General features: G+C 41.9%; 1 protein-coding gene and 1 long non-coding RNA gene across 5 annotated transcripts in view; one reads left to right on the top strand and one right to left on the bottom strand.

The window, feature by feature from the left end:
* Window positions 1-4,545: 4,545 nt before the first annotated feature.
* LOC139634794 (uncharacterized) overlaps window positions 4,546-13,905 on the bottom strand; it is a 26,084-nt gene continuing 16,724 nt past the window's right edge. For both annotated transcript variants that reach the window (XR_011694063.1, XR_011694062.1), the window contains exons 3-5: window positions 5,892-5,983; window positions 5,475-5,540; window positions 4,546-5,366 (exon numbers count right to left, since the gene is read on the bottom strand). This is a non-coding gene — a long non-coding RNA (uncharacterized lncRNA). The remainder of the gene's footprint in view (window positions 5,367-5,474; window positions 5,541-5,891; window positions 5,984-13,905) is intronic.
* LOC139634793 (WAS/WASL-interacting protein family member 3-like) overlaps window positions 8,752-13,905 on the top strand; it is a 27,210-nt gene continuing 22,056 nt past the window's right edge. The window contains exon 1 of one of the 3 annotated variants that reach the window (XM_071501456.1): window positions 8,752-8,925. The gene's annotated coding sequence lies outside the window, so the exon portion shown is untranslated. Of the gene's footprint in view, window positions 9,102-13,905 lie in introns of all 3 variants that reach the window. The other 2 variants (XM_071501455.1, XM_071501454.1) reach the window with 2 other exon arrangements.

Raw genomic sequence — 13,905 nt, 5'->3', positions numbered from 1 at the left:
GTGTTACATTTACAAAATCAAACAAACACACCAGAGCTGACACAGGAACTCAGTTGATGACCTGTCTTTTCTGCTGGCCTCTGACCTTTGTATTCTTGGCAATGTCGAACATGTCTTTCAAATGTACAAAGATCAGCCCTGTTGTTACAGAAACAAATTGTTTCCCTCAGCCAGGAATAGTGTAAGGACTCTTCTTCAGTTTTCTTCTGAACTGGGACTATGACTTATCGTGGCAAACGCTGATCCTGACCCTGATCAAGAACGAAAGTCAGACTGAAGAAAAAAGAAGCTGAATCAGTCATAGTTGAGACTGGGAGAAAGTCCTCCTCCATTCACCCCATACAGTCAGGTCCATAAATATTGGGACATCAACAAAATTATCATCTTTTGGTTCTAAACACCACCACAATGGATTTGAAATGAAACGAACAAGATGTGCTTTAAATGCAGACTTTCAACTTTAATTTGAAGGTATTTACATCCAAATCAGGTGAACGGTGTAGGAATTACAACAGTTTCTATATGTGCCTCCCACTTTTTAAGGGACCAAAAGTAATGGGACAAATTAACAATCATAAATCAAACTTTCACTTTTTAATACTTGGTTGCAAATCCTTTGCAGTCAATTACAGCCTGAAGTCTGGAACGCATAGACATTACCAGACGCTGGGTTTCATCCCTGGTGATGCTCTGCCAGGCCTCTACTGCAACTGTCTTCAGTTCCTGCTTGTTCTTGGGGCATTTTCCCTTCAGTTTTGTCTTCAGCAAGTGAAATCCAATCAAATCAAATGACTTTAATGATCCCAAACTGGGAAATTGTTGCGTTGCAGCAGCAGCATAACTTACAATATATACAATACGATACAGAAAGTAACAAAAAAGAATGTACAATATTTCAATAAGGGCACAATAAGGGCTGTTAGGGCTGAGAGTGTATTTACACTATTTACACATGAAGGGCTGTGGTGTTGTCTGCACCACTGGTGTTGGCATACAGCAGATCCAGAGTTTTATTGTCTCTGGTGGGGCAGTCAACATACTGGTGGAAAGCTGGTAGTAGCCTGTCCAGTGTGACATGGTTGAAGTCCCCAGTTATGATGGTGAAGGCATTGGGGTCTGAACCCGTGTAACGGTGGAGGTGATGACGTCACAGACAGTCACTTCATCGGCTGTTGGGGGGAGGTAAACAGCAATAACAATGGCGGACGTGAGCGCCCGTGGCAGATAATACGGCCGCATTCCCACAGCCAGCAGTTCAATGTCCGGGCTACAGAGACGTTCCTTCACGTGCACATGTCCGGGATTACACCACTTCTCGCTCACGTACAGTGCAATCCCTCCTCCCTTCCTCCTCCCGCTGCTAACAACGTCCCTGCCCGCCCGAACAGTGCTGAAGCCGGGTACCGCCACGCTGTGGTCCGGGATGTGCGAGTGCAGCCATGTCTCAGTGAAACACAACACACTGCACTCCCGGTATTCCCTCTGAGTGTTAACCAGCGCGGCGAGCTCGTCCGTCTTATTCCCCAGAGACCTCACGTTCCCCATGATAATCGCCGGTACAGCTGGGCGACATCTCCTCTTCTTCGCCCTCAGCTTGGCTCCAGCTCTGCACCCCCGGCGCCTCCTCCGCAGCTCCTCCGGGATCACTGGCCTCGCTTCGGGCAGCAGCTCAGGTTTGCACAGCGCGATCAGCTGGGCCCGAGAGTTAACAATGCCGGCACCGTCGCGTCTGTTACCCTCCGTTGCTATGGATGCCAACAGCAGCCAACAGCAGCCAACAGCAGCCAAACAGCAGCCAACAGTAGCCAACAGCAGCCAACAGCAGCCAAACAGCAGCCAAACAGTAGCCAACAGTAGCCAAACAGCAGCCAACAGTAGCCAACAGTAGCCAACAGCAGCCAACAGTAGCCAACAGCAGCCAAACAGCAGCCAACAGTAGCCAACAGTAGCCAAACAGCAGCCAACAGTAGCCAAACAGTAGCCAAACAGCAGCCAACAGTAGCCAACAGCAGCCAACAGCAGCCAACAGCAGCCAACAGCAGCCAAACAGCAGCCAAACAGTAGCCAACAGCAGCCAACAGCAGCCAACAGCAGCCAAACAGCAGCCAAACAGCAGCCAACAGTAGCCAAAAGACGGCCAGAAAAGTTTAAAAAAAGAGAAAAGTCATTGTCTCTAGTGATTTGACAATGACTGACAGAAAATGTACCCGTGGACAGGACGGAAATAAAAAAGAAAGTACAAGAAAGTACAAAAACAAAAACAAAGGAGCCGCTGCAACAAGCTGCCACTTAGAACGGCGCCATCTTGGGAAAAAAATGTCTGAATTGGCTGAATATGAGCAGATAATATTGCCCAAAACACTTCGGAATTCATCCTGCTGCTTTTGTCAGCAGTCACATCATCAATAAATACAAGGGAACCAGTTCCATTGGCAGCTACACATGCCCACGCCATGACACTACCACCACCATGCTTCACTGATGAGGTGGTATGTTTTGCATCATGAGCGTTTCTTTTCCTTCTTCATACTCTTCTCTTCCCATCACTCTGGTACAAGTTGATCTTTGTCTCATCTGTCCATAGGATGTTGTTCCATAACTGTAAAGACTTTTTTAGATGTTGTTTGGCAAACTCTAATCTGGCCTTCCTGTTTTTGAGGCTCACCAGTGGTTTACATCTTGTGGTTGAACCCTCTGTATTCACTCTGGTGAAGTCTTCTCTTGATTGTTGACTTTGACACACATACACCTACCCCCTGGAGAGTGTTTTTGATCTGGCCAACTGTTGTGAAGGGGTTTTTCTTCACCAGGGAAAGAATTCTTCGGTCATCCACCACAGTTGTTTTCCGTGGCCTTCCGGGTCTTTTGGTGTTGCTGAGCTCACCGGTGCGTTCTTTCTTTTTAAGAATGTTCCAAACTGTTGATTTGGCCATACCTAATGTTTTTGCTATCTCTCTGATGGGTTTGTTTTGATCTTTCAGCCTAATGATGGCTTGCTTCACTGATAGTGACAGCTCTTTGGATCTCATATTGAGAGTTGACAGCAACAGATTCCAAATGCAAATAGCACACTTGAAATGAACTCTAGACCTTTTATCTGCTCCTTGTAAATGGGATAATGAGGGAATAACACACACCTGGCCATGGAACAGCCGAGCAGCCAATTGTCCCATTACTTTTGGTCCCTTAAAAAGTGGGAGGCACAAATACAAACTGTTGTAATTCTTACACCATTTACCTGATTTGGATGTAAATACCTTCAAATTAAAGCTGAAAGTCTGCAGTTAAAGTACATCTTGTTCGTTTCATTTCAAATCCATTGTGGTGGTGTTTAGAGCCAAAAAGATGAGAATTGTGTCAATGTCCCAATATTTATGGACCTGACTGTATGTTGCATTTAACTCACTATCAACATGTTGGAGTTGTAAACCTGATCCAGTGTTTAAACATTACACACCAAATTAAAACTTTCACTTCTAAAAGTAAGTTGAAAAAAAAAGAGATACATTTTAAGGTGAAATCTTTCCAAATGAGGGGGTTGAGACATGTGGTGATATAAAAACAATGCAGAATGTGTGTGTCTGTGGAGCTTCTGTGGAGGTGCTTTGCAGTTCTTTAAAATCACAGGGCCAGTGGCTGAGTCATAAGCCTGGGTGCTGGAGCTCTAATACAGGGGAGGAGAAGCATGTGTGTGGCTGTGGAGGTCTTATGGAGGTGCTGTGTGGCCCTTTAACATCACAGAGCTTCTGCTGACCTTTGACCTTTTGCATTTTTGGTAATTGCAAGCATGTCTTCTTAATGTACAGACGTGTTTTATTCATCAGCCTGTGGAATAATAGTGTCTCAGATCAGACAGAAAAAACTTAGGTTGAATAAAATTCAAAATGACATTAATGACAAGAAAGCAGAAACCCTCTAGTGTTGTCAGTGGTGCAGCGGGACCTTGTGTGGGCAAGTGATCAAAAATAGTCTTGTATTTCATGCTGGAAAAATCTGGAAAATGTTTGTGTTTGTGACATTTACAAAATCACAAACACACCAGAACAAAAGTTAAAAAACATACCTGAAATTGAACTATTTGGAAAGCCTTGAGTCTGTCCTGAACCATCAGTGTTTATGAAGTTCTAACAGCTTTTGTTTTAATAGGAAAGAATATAACAATGCAAAAATAAGTGACATTTTAGTACTGACTATGTATAACTCCTAGCAGCACAGGGCTGATGGTAATGGCACTGGGGGGATAACGTAGCTGCTGTAAGTTTGCCATTCTAGCAGGACTGACCAGGCAAACGGCAGCCAGTGTCTTCACCTCATCATTTTCTCCTGGTTTACAGGAATTTATTATCTGTATACATGCCCAGTGCAGCCGGGTGTGTTACATATGCAGACATTATTTTGTAAGTACACTACAGGCCAATAGTTTGGAAGCAAGGGCAATACAGGCCAAACATTTGGAAGCAACTTCAAGTGTCTATTCACAATGCCTTTCTTAAAAACCAGTATGAGTTCTTTGGATTCTGGGATGTATTTACCGCATGATCAGACTATGCTTTCATTGATATGCACCATTTTCCTCAATTTACCTTTAGGGATACATTGATGTTACCAGACCATTACTGAATAAATGTTAACAAAAGAAAAGAAAGTTTGCATTATTCACTTTAGCTCTTTGGCTTTTGAGGGTTTGCATACAAAAATCCCAATAAATCTCAACTGTGTTCATATCTCTGACAAACTACCACAGAAATGGCTAGAAAGAAACAGCTGAGTAAAGAAACAAGAGTACAGATTTGTACATTAAGGGAAAGAAGGATACACTGAAAGAGAAACTGCAAAATGCCTAATGGTGTCCAACAAAGGAGTTCACTACACCCTGAAGAGACTAAAGGAAACTGGAAGTTATGATGATAGAAAAAGGTCTGAAAGAAAGCGGGTTACTACAAAAGCAGAGGATAAACATATCATTGCCAGTAAGAGAGATCGGCAAAAAACAGCACCACAAATGAGGAAGGAAATCAACATGACAAGGTCAAAACCCATATCTCTGATGAATGTGAAAAGACATTTGAGAAAGGCTGGTCTGAAGGCAAAAAAACACTACTATGGGGATGTTTTGCAGGTGATAGAGTAGGAGATTTGTTTGAGGTAAAGGATATCGTCAAGAAGGAACAGTACCACTCCATCCTCCAGTATCATGCAGTTCCATCTGGACTAAGACTTGTGCGCAAAAGTTTGTTTTGCAGCAAGATAATGACCCTAAGCATTATTCCAAGCTCTGTCGGGGTAACCTAGACAAAAAAGAAGAGGAAGGTGTTCTTCGAAAGATGGTTTGGCCCCCTCAGTCTCCAGACCTCTCTCCAATTGAGCTTGTGTGGGACAAATTGGATCGATCAGTCAGAAAAGTGCGTCCCACGAATCAGCAGTCTCTCACTGATGAACTTAAGAAAGCTTGGAAAACAATTCCTGTCACATACCTTAAAAAACTTGTGGAACGAATGCCTCGTATATGCCATGCTGTTGTTAAAGCCAGAGGAGGTTACCTTGAAGAAAGCAAAGTCTAAGCAAGAAAAACCCAAATACCTACAGTAAAAATGTATTCTGATAAGTGACTCTTTATATAATAATCATGTTTATTTTGTTGCAAAGTATACCAATGAAACTATGATCTTTTTTCTACAAATTTGATCTTGCTTCCAAACTTTTGGCCTGTAGTGTACATACCTGGTGTCTTTATGCAATGCAGTAGGCAAGTAGGTTCATTTCACAATGTTTTAAGGCCTTATCTTTTCTGAAGTTTAAAGCCAATTGGTACCAAGAGGAACCCCCATCTATTCCAACTTTGATCATCCCCTTAGTGAAGATAGGTAGGTAGATACGGTAAATTAACATACCAAGTATTCCCTCACCAGCTTCTCTGGATCTTCGTTCAAGTAGACACATGTACTTTGAGGATGCATTCTCGTCTCACATCAATGCTGTCAGTCTGCAGACTAGAGAATATGTAAAACAACAAAAAACTTTTCAGAAACACTATCTCAACCAAACAGCAGAGTGGATGAGGAGGTCACAACATTAAAAGCCATTTGTTTTCAATATACACTTTTGCAACTTAATGTTTATTGTTCGAGTTTAAGCACTTTAAAGTTATCATTTGAATATTGTTTGAATCTGGATAGTTGCCTAGTTGGATGTAATCTGTTTGATTTGATTATTCAATAAAAAAAATACAAGTTCAATACTACATTACCCACAATGCTGTGTGGTTTTCTACCCAGAATGCTTTTCCCTACCATGATATAGGATGCTGTTCATGAGTGATTCCTGCAGTAAACGTTTCTTCTTTTATAACACAGTCCAGTTGCCCATTTTTTGCTGGCTAGGTTGATAGAACATGCATTTTTAAGCAATCCTAACTGTTGACTGCACAATGGAAACTTTTTTTTATTTTGTGCTTAAAAGTGCATTGTTGCACTACAGATAGTGTTAGATGCACAGAGAGCTGTGGCTACTTCTGTTATCACAGACTTATCCGTTGTGGGACTAGGTTTCTGAAAAACACCTTCAAGAATGTTCATGGAGAGGGGCAATGTTGCTGAACTTAACAAGTAGTGCAGTTCTTCTAAGAACTCGTTCATCTTTGTGCCTGGCACGTGTGCAAAATGCTCTAACTTGAGCAGTGCTGCAGCAACATTTTGCTCAATTACTTTGGACAAGTTCTTAGTTACATGCACGTCACTACCTGAACATGCACTGTCTGCTTCAACTGCCGAGTTATTGTGGTCACATGAATCTTCCTCAGGATTATCAGAGGATTCTTGTGAAACTTCAGTACTTGTAATGACACCTGGCTTGAAATCTTTCAATGTGTGTGGGTTGTGTTTCCTGTTCTTGTGTGAGTGAAATGTTCCATATATATTTGTTTGAAAACTGCAACCCCAAAACATACAAGTCACAGTTTCATTACTCCTCAGATGAGTGCCAATGTGTACAAAATAATCCTCCTCTGTCGGAAGATTGTGACAAGAGCACAAATGACAACTGAATGTTGACAATTCCAGCGGCTCCTGAGAGTTTCGTTTAGGGTGGATTCTACTTAAATGCATGTGCAAAGCATTCCATGTTTTAAAAGTACACGGACAGTTTGAGTGTGGGCATGGGTAACGCAGCATTTTTACACTCCTGGTATAACCACTGACATAACAAAACCTAGAAGGACTTTGTTATGGCACATGCACGCAAATCAACATGTTGCTAGGCAACGCAGTGATTGTTGACGTCCCTCGGGAGGGAGAGTAACAGTTTTATTGTTCTCACCTGTCTGGACGTCATTTTGTGCCTCATGCACTGCAAAGTCCTCCACAGTGTGCTCCAGGTTAGAGTTAGAGTCATGTTGATGTCAGCGTCCACTCAGCCTCTGTCCTGCTGCGCTCCTCAACATGTTGAACATTTAGAGCTGAATGAGACTGTCCACTCACACCCTCACTGACGGTGAAACACTCCTCAATAAACTCCCAAGTCACCGCTGGAGGATCCACGCAGGACAATTCAACATTTACCGTATTAGCCGGACCCGGCATGCACCTGCAATACTAAAGATGTGTTTGATTTTCGTCACTTGATATGCCTGCTGGGCAGTGCACAAACCAGCAATTAAAAACGGTAGATACGACCTGTTTTTACAGTCTATGTCCGAGACACAATAATGTTTACTTTAGACCATAATGGCATTGTCTTTAGTTTTATTGCATTGTTGTGTATTGTTTTACTGTTAGCTACTGCTAGCACCGCCCTGGTGCAGCTAGTAAACACACACACAAAAATGAATGAAATTAAACTTAAAAACACACAAACTCACCACAATTTAATAAAGGGTGGAGGTAGGGGGGAGGTGACAGTCCCCAGTGAGGGAGTCCTGACTAAGAGGTAGGTTCTGACTCAGCTCAGACAAATTCATCTTTGGCTGTTTGACAGAAAAAAGGGCCAGGGTTGTGGCAGGCAGCAGGGTTCCAGTATGGACCTGAAACACAAGGAAAACAGGGACGGGTCAGAGGTCAAATCATGCCTTTAAATTTAGCCTCTTCTTTCAGTCTAGCATTGTCTGATTTAGTTGAGTGAAATATCAAAATAAACCTTAGATCCAACCTTCTATGAATGTAATGAAAACAAAATCTAAATAAAAACACTGAACACTGAACAGAGAACTGTTTACTTACCTTGTTTTATTTACTCCTTACCTGCTTTAAGTAAAGAATGCTGCACATCAAATGAAAGCTTCGAACATCTTGGATTAAATACACGTTACATACGCGCCTTGCGTCGCAGCCGCTTTGCAGAGAAAAGAGAAAATCCTCCTCCATTCAGCCCATGTGCTGCATTTCACTCACTATCAACAAGTTACAACAAGCCCCGCCCCTTTCTCTGACATCACACTGTGTTTGGTAAACCCAATGAAGTGTAGTCAGTGCTGCAGCGGGACCTTTTGTAAGTGATCAAAAACAGTCTCGTATATTGTGCTGGAAAAATCAGAATTATTGACATCATACATCAAATTAACCCTCACATTTTGTACTTTCCAACAAACACAAACCTTCAAAGCTAACAAAACCTGTAAAATCTGTAACAAAATCAGACAAAGTCAAAGGAAACACCCGGAACAAAAGCTAAATAAGATGACATCTCTTTTTCTTCTCATTTACAGCTAATGATGTCTCACAGCAGTGGACAACCATGGACTGTAATTATACTTTCTTCTGGGTTAAAGGCTGCTGCTGCTGCTGCTGCTGCTGCTGCTGCTGCTGCTGCTGCTGCTGCTGCTGCTGCTGCTGCTGCTCCTGCTGCTGCTGCTGCTGCTGCTGCTGCTGCTGCTGCTGCTGCTGCTCCTGCTGCTGCTGCTGCTGCTGCTGCGGCACATGTCAGGGTGTGACAGTAAGTGAAGTGCTTAGTGACTGGTGTAACTTAGGTAATGGTCAAGTTACAGCTGTCACTGAGAACTCTGCTTGGCCATGAACACCATGAAGGATAACTAAATGATTTCTAACAAAGACAAGAACCATCTGATCCATTTATCAGCTGTTGTCTTTACTTCTTGTTCTCACTGACAGGTCACAATGTCAGATGACAGCCCCCCAGGCAGATGAGAGATGAGATCGGGGGCAGTGGGGACCACCTGTAAGTCCACCTTAAATTAATTCACTCATCTGTGTTGTCTCACCTGAGTTTGTTTGTATTCTGTGAAACCTGTGTTTCTACACTGTGGTTTTCCCATGTCAGCTTTGTATTGTACCATTTTACAGGACAGTGAGGACGTCCCCCGACCCGCTCCACCTCCTTTATCACCTCCACCTCCTTATCAACCTCCATCACCTCCACCATCTTGTTACATGGAGAGGAGGAACAGGAGGAAAATAATTATTAATATTTTATTTTATTTAAAAAGCCATATTTGTCCTGTTTCATTTCATACATCCTGGCTGTTTAGAAAGAATCTGATTTACTTCTGAACTGGGGCCATGACTTATTTTAATACTGATCCTCACCATGATCAAGAATGGAAGACCGAGTTTCAAAGAACAACATAAATCTGTCAATCAAACATCAGCTCACATATTCGAGACTTGGAGAATATCCTCCTCCATTCAGCCCATGTGGTGCATTTTACTCACTATCAACAAGTTACAACAAGCCCCGCCCCTTTCTATGACATCACACCCTGGTATAAAGCTGTTATAGTGCTTGTTATTGGTACTAGGAGCAAGTGTAGATATTTTTCATGTTGCTCTTGTTAACCTCTGGTGTTTAAAAGATTAAAATGCCAGAACAAAACAACTCAAAATATAGCCTGTGAATATTCTCATTTGTCCAGGTCATAGTATCTCAAAGGAGTTTTAAATCGAAAGGAACTGGACCAGTCCCAGCCTGGTCAGGTGCAAGAAAGAACTGATGAAGCTCTTGGATGAGAGGTGAAACGTCTTCCTAAAGGCATGATCTGACCTCTGACCCTAACCCAGGCCCTGTTTTCTTTGTGTTTCAGGTCAATACTGCAACCCTGCTGAGTCTGGACATACCTCTCAGTATGTTTGTGTGTTTTTTGTATATAGTTCAGAGTGGTAAGTTTCATTTTGTTCATTTTTTATACACATTATGTTCTTTTTTTGAGGTCAGTGGACCACACACCTGTATTTTTCCTTTTGTTTTATTAGATTTGTCTGATTTTATGTTGTAAACAGTTCAAATTCATTCATTTATTCATTCTTGTGTTTTTTTTTTTAATTAAATGTTCTTAAATAAAATAAAAAAAATTCAACACCAGCTCAGTCTCAGTCATTTATTATTATATTATTTGTTCTGGTAAAGGACCATTTTAATCTCACCTGAGAGAGGATGCAGTTGTTGTCTGTCACCTGTTTGTTCACACATGTTGATAGTGAGTAAAATCCAGTCTCAACTATGTGAGCTGATGTTTGATTGACAGATTTATGTTGTTCTTTGAAATTCTGTCTTTCATTCTTGATCATAGTGAGGATCAGTATTAAAATAAGCCATGGTCCCAGTTCAGAAGTAAATACGGGCAAAGGTAAATCAGGAAGACATGTTGGAAACGACGAAGAATGCAAAAGTCAGAGGGCAGCAGAACAGAGTGGTCCTAATCCACAGTTCCTGGGTAAGTATTTTTTGTTAGAAATCATTTATTTGTCCTCCCATGTGTTCTTCTGGGTTAAAGGGAGCTGCTGCTGCTGTGTAAGGAAAGAGGAAAGAAATGGAAATAAAAATGCATCTCAATTTACTTCTGGGAAGCCATTTTTCAGGATTGAAGAAAGCAGGTGAACTTTACTGAGACCGCACTTTAAGGCAAAACAAAGAAAGAACATGAACAGGGGTGCACCTTCTGTTAACACCCACTATCATTACAGGAATTCATTTGTATTGAAAAGGGTTAAAAAAAATTAAAACATTAAAATCACAATAAATGAGAATTAAATATTTAATTGGCATATAAAGAGTTAAAAAGGGCATGGAATAAATTTTATAATACAATAAAAACAACAATATACAATACATACGATATAACAACACCAAAACCTAAAATACTGACCGTGAAAACCCAATATACAGTTAGGCCCAGAAATATTTGGACAGTGACACAAGTTTTGTAATTTTAGCTGTTTATGAAAACATATTCAGGATACAATTACATAATCTATATGGGCTTAAAGTGCAGACTCTCAGCTGTAATTTGAGAGTATTCACATCCAAATTGGAGCAAGGAATTACAGCTCTTTAATACGTAGCTGCCTCTTTTTCAAGGGACCAAAAGTAATTGGACAATTGACTCAGAAGGCTGCAAAAAAAAAATAACCTGTCATCAATTAAGCAGTTAAAAGGTCTGGAGTTGATTCCAGGTGTGGTGTTTCCATTTGGAAGCTGTTGCTGTGAACACACAACATGTGGTCAAAAGAGCTCTCAATGGAGGTGAAACAGACCATCCTGAGGCTGAAAAAAAAGAAGAAATCCATCAGAGAGATAGCAGAAATGTTATGAGTGGCCAAATCAACAGTTTGGTACATTCTGAGAAAAAAAGAGTGCACTGGTGAGCTTGGGAACTCAAAAAGGCCTGGACGTCCATGGAAGGCAACAGTGGTGGATGATCACAGAATCCTTTCCATGGTGAAGAAAAACCCCTTCACAACATCCACTCAAGTGAAGAACACTCTCCAGGAAGTAGGTGTATCAGTATCTGAGTCTACCATAAAGAGAAGACTTCATGAGAGTAAATACAAAGGATTCACCACAAGGTGCAAATCATTAATCAGCCTCAAAAATAGAAAGGCCAGAATTGACTTTGCCAAAAAACACCTGAAGAAGCCAGCCCAGTTCTGGAACAACAGCATTCTTTGGACAGATGAGACTAAGATCAACCTGTACCAGAATGATGGGAAGAAGAAAGTCTGGAGAAGAATTGGAACAGCTCATGATCCAAAGCACACCACATCTTCTGTAAAACATGGTGGAGGCAGTGTGATGGCATGGGCATGCATGGCTTCCAATGGCACTGGGTCACTTGTGTTTATTGATGATGTGACAAAAGACAGAAGCAGCCGGATGAATTCTGAAGTGTATAGGGATATACTTTCTACTCAGATTCAGCCAAATGCAGCAAAGTTGATTGGACGGCACTTCACAGTACAGATGGACAATGATCCAAAACATACTGCAAAAGCAACCCAGGAGTTTTTTAAAGCAAAGAAGTGGAATATTCTGCAATGGCCGAAAGCAGAAAAGAGAGAGAGAGAAAGACCAGGAACAGCTGTGTAGGTCATGGTGTTATCAATAATAATGACAGGTAACAGTGGTTAATAGTAAAGATGAGTAGTGGTGGATCTGGATCCTGCTGCTCCCGAGGCAGAGAGACCTGCAGAATGAGGACAGAGAGAGGGAGAGAGAGGAGAAGCACAAACTACGGGAGAGAAGAAAAATACAAAGTTAATGGCATGAAGTCATCGAGAGAGAGAGAGAGAGAGAGAGAGAGAGAGAGAGAGAAAGAGAAAGGACAGTTTTAAGCCTGGTCTTAAAGGCAGAGAGGGGGTCTGCCTCCTGAACCCACACTGGGAGCTGGTTCCACAGGAGAGGAGCCTGATAGCTGAAGGCTCTGCCCCCCATTCTACTCTTACAAACTCTGGGAACCACAAGTAGACCTGCATTTAGAGAGCGAAGTGTCCTGCTATATTTTCTAATACATGAAATCTGAAAAAAAAAACATCAATCCAATGAGTTTTTTTTTTTTTTGTTATGTGAAGAAAAAAAAACCTCTTCAAGATAGAGAAGGACAAGGGAAAAATGTAGAAATAAATTACCACAAATATGACCTAATATGAGTGGCTAGGGTTAAGATCAGCGCCTGGGGACGGCCACAGGGGGGCGTTGCTCTCTAGGGCTAGGGTCAGACAGAGGTAGGTATATGGGTGAATATGGCAAAGGACTCTCAGCAGTTTGACTCTCATTAGCATACTAGGCCTGTGATTGGTCAGAACAGCTGTAGCTTCTGTGGAGCAGGGCGGAGGTGTGAAACTTGGTTTCTGGGGAGGTCGGCGCACCTCCAGCGGACTGCTGCCGACACCTGATGCAAATGTTGATCGTTTAGGGGGATTTCATGCTCAATGAAAGAAGTCAAAGAAAAAAAAAGTGTCAGCAGAATGGCTTTGGGAGCACATTTCAGGCCACTTTGAGTGGACTGGGATGAGTTGGTAGTGTGGCGTTTGGCGGCGGTGCTTTGTCATGTGTCCTGTTGTCAGAAATCGCTATAGTCTGCAGATTGTAGCAGGATCTGACAGGCGCGGTCAAGTGACTTTAGATATGGCGGCGTCGTTGGGACTTCCTCTGCCACAGGAAGTGTTCCTTCAAAATAAAACGACGCAAAGCTCGACGATGGTTTGCCCAGCTCCACCGTTCTGTCCTAACAGGTGAGTGGTCAAGACGAGCCACGGCACGTTTAGTTTGTTTACAAGAGCTAGAAATGTTCATGATTTCATAAAAAAACAAATCAAATGAGGTTAAGAGTAGGCCATTTCTGCTTGAGATGAGGAAAGAGTGAGGTTTAAAAGAAATAAAAATATGAATAACACAATTGGTTGGCATTAGGCACTCTCTCCTCTCGGGTTATGTTTAGGAAAGACGCCATGTGATGGTCAAAAGAAATAAAAATAGAAATAATAAAATACCCCATACAATTGGAGAGGTCAAAGGTCAACTCCAGGTTTATTTGAGCCTGTCTAATACACTCTCCCACAGCTGTTGAAAGGAGTCCTGGCTCAGCGGTGTGAGGGACCCGTTTTCGTTTTTTATCAAAAGAAAAATGATATGATTCATTGTTTTTAAATTTGTTTTTAATTGTTTTGTGTGTGTGTGTGT

The sequence above is a fragment of the Trachinotus anak genome, unplaced genomic scaffold (assembly GCF_046630095.1).
Source record: "Trachinotus anak isolate AG129_WGS33_773 ecotype Australia unplaced genomic scaffold, CSIRO_AGI_Tana_v1 ptg000017l, whole genome shotgun sequence".
Taxonomy (NCBI): Eukaryota; Metazoa; Chordata; class Actinopteri; order Carangiformes; family Carangidae; genus Trachinotus; species Trachinotus anak.
The sequence above is the reverse complement of the archived record's forward strand: the minus strand, read 5'-3'. Positions and strand labels throughout refer to the sequence as shown.